Here is a 7459-nt window from a genome sequence, read left to right as displayed (position 1 = left end):
TGATCATGTAACATGCCACCTCAGTGCCCAGTGTGCGTGCCGGAGGCTATGATCATGTAACATGCCACCTCAGTGCCCAGTGTGCATGCCGGAGGCTATGATCATGTAACATGCTATCTCAGTGCCCAGTGTGCGTGCCGTGAGCTATGATCATATAACACGCCACCTCAGTGCCCAGTGTGCGTGCCAGAGGCTGTGATCATGTAACACGCCACCTCAGTGCCCAGTGTGCATGCCGTGAGGTATGATCATATAACATGCTATCTCAGTGCCCAGTGTGTGTGCCAGAGGCTGTGATCATGTAACACGCCACCTCAGTGCCCAGTGTGCGTGCCAGAAGCTGTGATCATGTAACACGCCACCTCAGTGCCCAGTGTGCGTGCCGTGAGCTATGATCATATAACATGCTATCTCAGTGCCCAGTGTGTGTGCCGGAGGCTGTGATCATGTAACACGCCACCTCAGTGCCTGGTATGTGTGCCAGAAACTGTGAACATGTAACATGCCACCTCAGTGCCTGGTATGTGTGCCAGAAACTGTGAACATGTAACATGCCACCTTAGTGCCCAGTGTGCGTGCCGGGAGCTGTGATCATATAACATGCCACCTCAGTGCCTGGTATGTGTGCCAGAAGCTGTGATCATGTAACACGCCACCTCAGTGCCCAGTGTGTGTGCCGGGAGCTGTGATCATATAACATGCTATCTCAGTAATTGTCCCCACAGAGCTGCTTAGAAGGCTACACATGGACAAAATCCCTTTTCTCAGCTAGATATTCTGCGTAGAGAATGAGGCCGATATAGTGGGATAAGCACTGAACTTGGCATCAGGAGCAGTGGGTGGCATCCCAGCTCGGTGCACACATGGGTTTGCTCCCGTGGTTTTCACCCCTCTTACCTCCTCCCTGGGAAGGAGGAGGCTGTCAGACCCGGGCCACAGGCTTTGTGGTAAGGTATGTAATGAAAGTTTCTGCTGTAAATGTTAAATAAGGTGTGCATGAATTATGTTTGCATATTAAATATTAAAATGCCAATTTGGGACCCGTTTCCAGAGGTGGGACTTAGGTCTGTGGTAAGGCCCACAAATCTGAGTAGTGGCCATGCATTCTGTGGGCCCTGGCACAGTTATCCACAGACCACACTTAGCAAACTGTGTGACTTCTGTCTACTGTATGGTGTGGAGTTACTTGGTAATGCTGGTGGCACCAAAGAAGCAAATGCACAAAACTCTTCTCCCTGATATTTGAAAATGTCCTATAAGAAAATCCTGAGAAAAATAGATGGATTCAAATTACCTTTCCCCCACCCCCCAGCATTTTCACCGAGTTTATTCTTATCAAGAGTAAAGCAAGGAATGAATACATCAATGTAGCAATAAGATCCTAATGCCTTAACTGTCATAATACCAGTGTCTCTCAGCTTGAATACAAATAGACAGAGAGAGAGGGATAGAGACTCATAGTTAGACAGACAGTGATAGAGACTCATAGTTTTGGCTGGAGGAAAGCAAAACTCACTATCTTCTCAGTCACTCGGCTGTGGCCTCCACATCAACCTGTAGTGTCTCTTAATCAAGACCAAAGTCCTAGGACAAAATAGTAAATGTGGAAAAACAAGCATTTGAAAGGGTATCGCAGTATTTCCAACCTACAAGAGCAGGGCTCTGAACCACGGCAGCCTTTGTGCGATTTATACTCCAGAACCAGGTATTGTGATTGGTTTTCAGATGACCTGCTACCTTTATTACCAGGAGAGCCATTTACAGAGCCCAGGTCAGAGTTTACCACTGGGTTATTAGGGAACGTGGTATAAGGACTCCCTTCCCTGGCCAGAAATGGATTCTCCCACTGATGTGTCACTGAAAGATTCCACATAGCCTCTTTTAAAAGAGTTTTTGAGAGTCATTAAGTACTTTTAATGAATTAAATTAAACATAAATTTTATTCCATGTCAGGAGAACTTAGGTAAAGAGGAATATTCTGGGGTCCTGTTTCTTTTAGGAAATTAAACCACTGTTACAGGTCTTCAATCACATTCTGAAAGCTTTGTTCCACACAACCCAGACCAGTTTACTTTGAAAGAACTCTCTTGCTTAGAACAGCTAGAAAATGTTAGACAGAATAATAAAATAAGGTCGGTGTGTCAGTACTGAGTGTCAGGTTCATTAGACTGATATCCCAGGGATGAAGGAAGGAGGAACACGGACCTCACAGATAGAGACAACTGGTTCCTTCAAAGTACTTGCTGACTTGAAATTGGTGGCTGGAAGGCTGAGGAATGAAACCAGACTTTTGGCAGGTTCACAAGCTGGGGGAATAAAAAACTAGAGTCGGTCCGTCAAGAGTGAAAGGTTCCAAACTGGGACGCCAGCCGTTTACACCCTGAGAATAGAGTCAAACTGAAATGTGCCAGCCCTTGTGGGCTCCTGTCCTCCCAGTCCCTGTGTGTGTTAAGGTAGGGCACCCTTAACCAGGTGGGTGACAAAGCAAACCCTCCGCCCCACCACTGTTAGGTCACGTTATCCAGAGATTGATTATCTCTACAAATTTTTCCCTAATCTTTCCAACCTGTGGCACTGAGTTAGCTGGATATCTGTGAGGAGAAACAGGGGCTTGGTCTTTACCCCATGCCATACACACACACACACAAAAACATATATCTATTACCCCATGCTATACACACACACACACAAAAACATATATCTAATAAGACTAAAAGTTAAAGACAATAAAATAAAGCTTATCCAATGTAACAGAAGCAGTAGCTATCCAAGAGATGGTTAAATAACTATAATAAAATTCCTCTTAAACCAACAAAATGCTTAAAGAGGACAGAAACCACCCACAGACCAGGGCATGACATTTGCAAAACCTGAATCCCAATAGGACTTGTGGCCAGAGTATAGAAAGAATTTCTTTGAATTAATAAGAGAAATTCAGACAGCCAATAGAAAAGCTAGCAGAAGACTTGACCTGGCACTTCACATGAAAAGATCTGTAAACTGCCATCATCTGGAAAATAGAACGAAATGAAAACTACAGCAGCCCCAGGCCCTGGTCTCACAGCCGCTGGAACAGCTGAACAGTTTAGGAAAAGGTCTTGGCAAACACACGGACCAGCAAGGTCCACCCACTCTGCTGGTGGGAGCGTGTGGGGTATGATGGGCCCAGGAACGCTCTGTGAAAGGAGCGGCTGATGCGAGCACCTGCAGGCTTTGTGGTCCAGCAGTCCCAGTCCCAGGAAGGTGTACATTGTGTGCATCAAAAGCAGGTACAAAGTCAAGAATTTTTACAGCAGCAGCACTTACGGTTGCCCAAAGCTGGGAAATAACCCAAATGTGCATCAAGAGATAAACAAATGGCAATATATGTCAACAGTTGAGGAAATGTAGAATTTGAAAAGCAACAAACTAATAATGTATCCTCCCCCGAGATCTCCTGCGAGATCCTCCTGATCTCACAAATATGGGGGCAGGTGAACAAAATCCAGATTTTTTTTTAAAACCTATTATTTCACTTGTATGAAATTTGAAATAGAAAAACTAATCTTTGGTCTTAAAATTCAAGAAAATGGTTATTCTTGAAAAGGAGGGGTGTTTAATTCTTTGGAAGGGACATGGTGGGGCCCAGGTTTTTATTATTCTATTTCTTGATACAGCTGGGTGTTGTGTGGATGTGCTTCTTTCTGATCATTCATCATTTGTGACTTCGTACTTTTCTCTCCCTATATTAAACCTAAATTTTAAAAGTTAACATTAAATTTTTGGTGCAATCAGTATCTTTTTTCTTACTTTAGACCATGAGCTCCTTAAGGAACCTGGCCAGTGCCATTTATAAGATTAATTGAGGACATGACTTACAATTAAATTGGAATCTTTGAGAATGAGACTCAGAATTTTGTGTTTTGTTTGTTTATTTGCTTATATCCCTCGGTGCCTTTTGGCACCCATGGTTGGGAACAGCTACAGGAGGGCATCGAGGCTTTCCTTAGTAACACCTACACACAGAACGCTGCTCTGTCACGGTCGAGGCTCTCCTTAGCGACACCTACACGCAGAACACTACTCTGTCACCGTCGAGGCTCTCCTTAGTGACACTTACACACAGAATGCTACTCTGTCACCGTCGAGGCTCTCCTTAGTGACACACACAGAACGCTACTCTGTCACCATCGAGGCTCTCCTTAGCGACACTTACACACAGAATGCTACTCTCTCACTGGCCACTCAATAGTCACATTCTTACCTATTAATACACAAATGCATATAAGGGGAAACATATATTTTCCCTCTTTCCATAAGGATTTCCACAAGCTCAATTTTTGCAATAAAAGAAAGTGATTGATCTTTGGGTGAAATTGAAATACATATGTTTAAAAGACTTTTTTCTTTATAAATTATTGTATATAAAACTCAAGCTTTTGTTATGTTTTATTTAGTAAATTGAGTTTTGTTGACTCAATGTACATTTCTCTTGGATTCACTAAACATTTCTTAAAATAGTAATGCTCAGGACACAATTATTCCGAGAACTCTATAACTATTGTTGCTCCTAAGATTTTATTATATCCGATGGGGAAGAAGATGTGACCCTGGAGTGTGCCTGAGTTGAGACGTATATTAAGATGGATGAAACCATTCAAGATTATTTGACATATTGTTCAGAATTCTAAGGCAGCCCCCAAGCTTTCCCACCCCCCTGATGTACACGCCTTGGATAATTCTAAGGAAAATGATGAAATAGATTCTGCTCCTGTGATCAAGTTTTGCCACATGACATGGTTGGCTTTAAGAAAGGGAGATCATTCAAGTGTGCTTGGCATGATCACATGAACCCTTCAAAAGTTTTCTCCAACTAGTAGCAAAAAAAGTTTTCAGAGAGATGCCTTCTTGCTGGTCTGGAGGAGAACGATTGTCTGCATGTGAATTGCCAGTGGAGAATGGCAGCCCTGAGAGGCTGAAAGTGGTCCCCACTGACAGCCACTAAGGAAGGGGGCATCTCAACCCTACAATCATCAGAAACTGGTTTCTTCCAGTGACCAGTGAGCTTGGTAGGGGTCCCTGAATATCAGGTGAGAACTGTAGCCCCAACAGACACCTTGATGTCTTTCCACGCCTGGAGCAGAAAACCCAGGCGAGCCATGAGCAGACTGCTCACCTGTAAAACTCATACAGTAAATGAGTTTTCTTAACCAGCTAAAGCCAAGGGTCCTGAAACTTTTTAAACAGGGGGCCAGTTCACTGACCCTCAGACCACTGGAGGGCCAGACTGTGGGCCCTGGGATAAGTCAGCTGCTAAGCAGGACAGGCAGTGGTGGCAAAAACATCTGGCGGGCTGGATAAATGTCCTAGGTGGGATGCATGTAGCCTGTGGGCTATAGTTTGAGGACGCCTGAGCTAAATTGTAACAATTTGTTGCACTACAATAGAAAACTAATACTATTGTGGTCCCTATCCAGAATTGGGATGCTTCAATAACAAATACCTAAAAGTGTGGAAAAGCTTTGGAACTGAGCAGAGAGAGGGAGCTGGAAGTTTGAGGGGAATGTTGAGAAGCTTGCTGAAGAACACTTAAATTGCCTTGAACCATTAGCAGAAGATTCGGTGTTGAAAATGCTGCATCAGGGTTCAGAAGGAAATGAAAGATGCATTAGTGAACATTGGAGCAAGAGGGATGGATCCTCGTTATGCAGGGACGGGTCTGGGTCCTACATGATATGGAAAGTGAACTTATATAACTAATGAACATGGGCAATGAACTAAGATCTTCACAAAAAAATGTACAATGTTATGATTTAATAAAAATAATAAAAATAATGTTGATCAAGAAAAAAAAGATCTTCACAAAAAGAATCGAAGGTTCTGTCTGTTTTCTTCTTGGTGTTTATAGTAAAATGAGAAGGAAAAAGAAAGAGAAAGCGAGGAAAATATTATAAAACTGGAAGATTCAGAGGGTGTCCAACCTCCGGCCCTTGGGATGAATACAGATTATTTGAGAACTGTTTTGCTCATCTGTGGTCCTGGACATTGCAAAAAGCATGCATGGATCTTTTGACCTTCTTTATTTGCTTATCAGTTTCATTAATATTTGTGTATTTAATGTGTGGCCCAAGACAACTCTTTTGTTACAAGATAAAAGGTTAGACACCCCTAAGGGCTGAAGATGACACTCTATAGCCTTTCACTGAAACCTCAAAAGAGCACTGGCCAGAGTGTCCATTCACATGAGATTAAGGACGTTCCCCTTATCAAACCTGAAGGCCTCTAGGAAGCTGGAGAGCATTGTTTCCCAGCCACCACAGTAAGAGGCCACGATAGGACAGTCCCATCTCAAATAGCCACAAATATGGCCTTTACCTAATGCAGTGACTCCCCTGTGAAGCCACGCGTGACACACAAAGTCCTTGTGGAAATTATGGCAGCAGTAACGTTTCTAGCTTAGATGACAATAAGCAGAAAAAGTGTAAAATTAAATGAAGTTCTCAACCCCCCCAATTCTACTGGACGGCTTATAATAATATTCAACTGCAAACACTTTTACGTTACACGAAGAGGAAGGGTGAGTCAGAGAGCAAAGCCAAGGACCCGAAGGTACAGCCAAGTGCCTGTGAGACGAAATGAAGGGCCCGGGGACTGGTGTGTTTCTAATTATTATTATTATTTTTTAACCAGAAGAGCCAGTAATTGTTATCCTCTGTCTGTCCCATGGTTGCATGTTGGGAGGGTTGGAAGCAAATAGTATGTTTTGTTAGTCTTAAAAGTCCGAAGAGGGAGAGGAACTGTGCCCACTGGCTTCATTTAGTGCTTTACTCATTGCCCCCGATTTAGATAATGTAGATGAGAAAGTTTAGAACTTTGAACTGAGTCTGTAATGAGATGAGAACCTTGGTCGCCTTGGAAGGTAGAAGGTGAAGGAGTAAGTGGACTAAACCATGTGGCACCTTAAAGACAGGATGAGAAGTTGGAGGAGAACTCAAGACCTTTAAAAAGTGACAAAGTTCAAGAAAAGCCTAAAGAAAAAGCCTCTGCCTCTGTAATGCAAAATTTTCTTTTAATTTAGGTATGTAATGAGGTATCCTTCAGAAAATGGAAAAAAAATCCCTGTAAAATTGGTTTGATGATCTCAAAGCGACTTAACTTCTTGTTAGGGATGACCCTACAGATTTAAAGGTTCCATGAAGTAGGATGTAAAGACTTTTCATCATTAATTACTGTGCATTTGCATTTGGGTTGGAAATACTTGTTAGCAACTCTTTGATGTTTTAGAAATTACAAGCTTTCTCCCATTTGTGTCAAGGATGGAGACACAAATGCCCTCGTGTTTGTATTTAGTTATCTTCAATCTTGCCTTGCAGATTTAAGGCAAGTGCCTCATCAGCACTGTGTGTGCGACAGCATTTTAAAGTACAGATTAGGCAAACCTTCGTCTCCCCTAATTACCTCTTATTTTAAGTGCAATGAA

Source organism: Otolemur garnettii, unplaced genomic scaffold (assembly GCF_000181295.1).
Source record: "Otolemur garnettii isolate 467f Iridium unplaced genomic scaffold, OtoGar3 scaffold00010, whole genome shotgun sequence".
NCBI lineage: Eukaryota > Metazoa > Chordata > Mammalia > Primates > Galagidae > Otolemur > Otolemur garnettii.
This window is presented reverse-complemented; position numbering follows the sequence as displayed.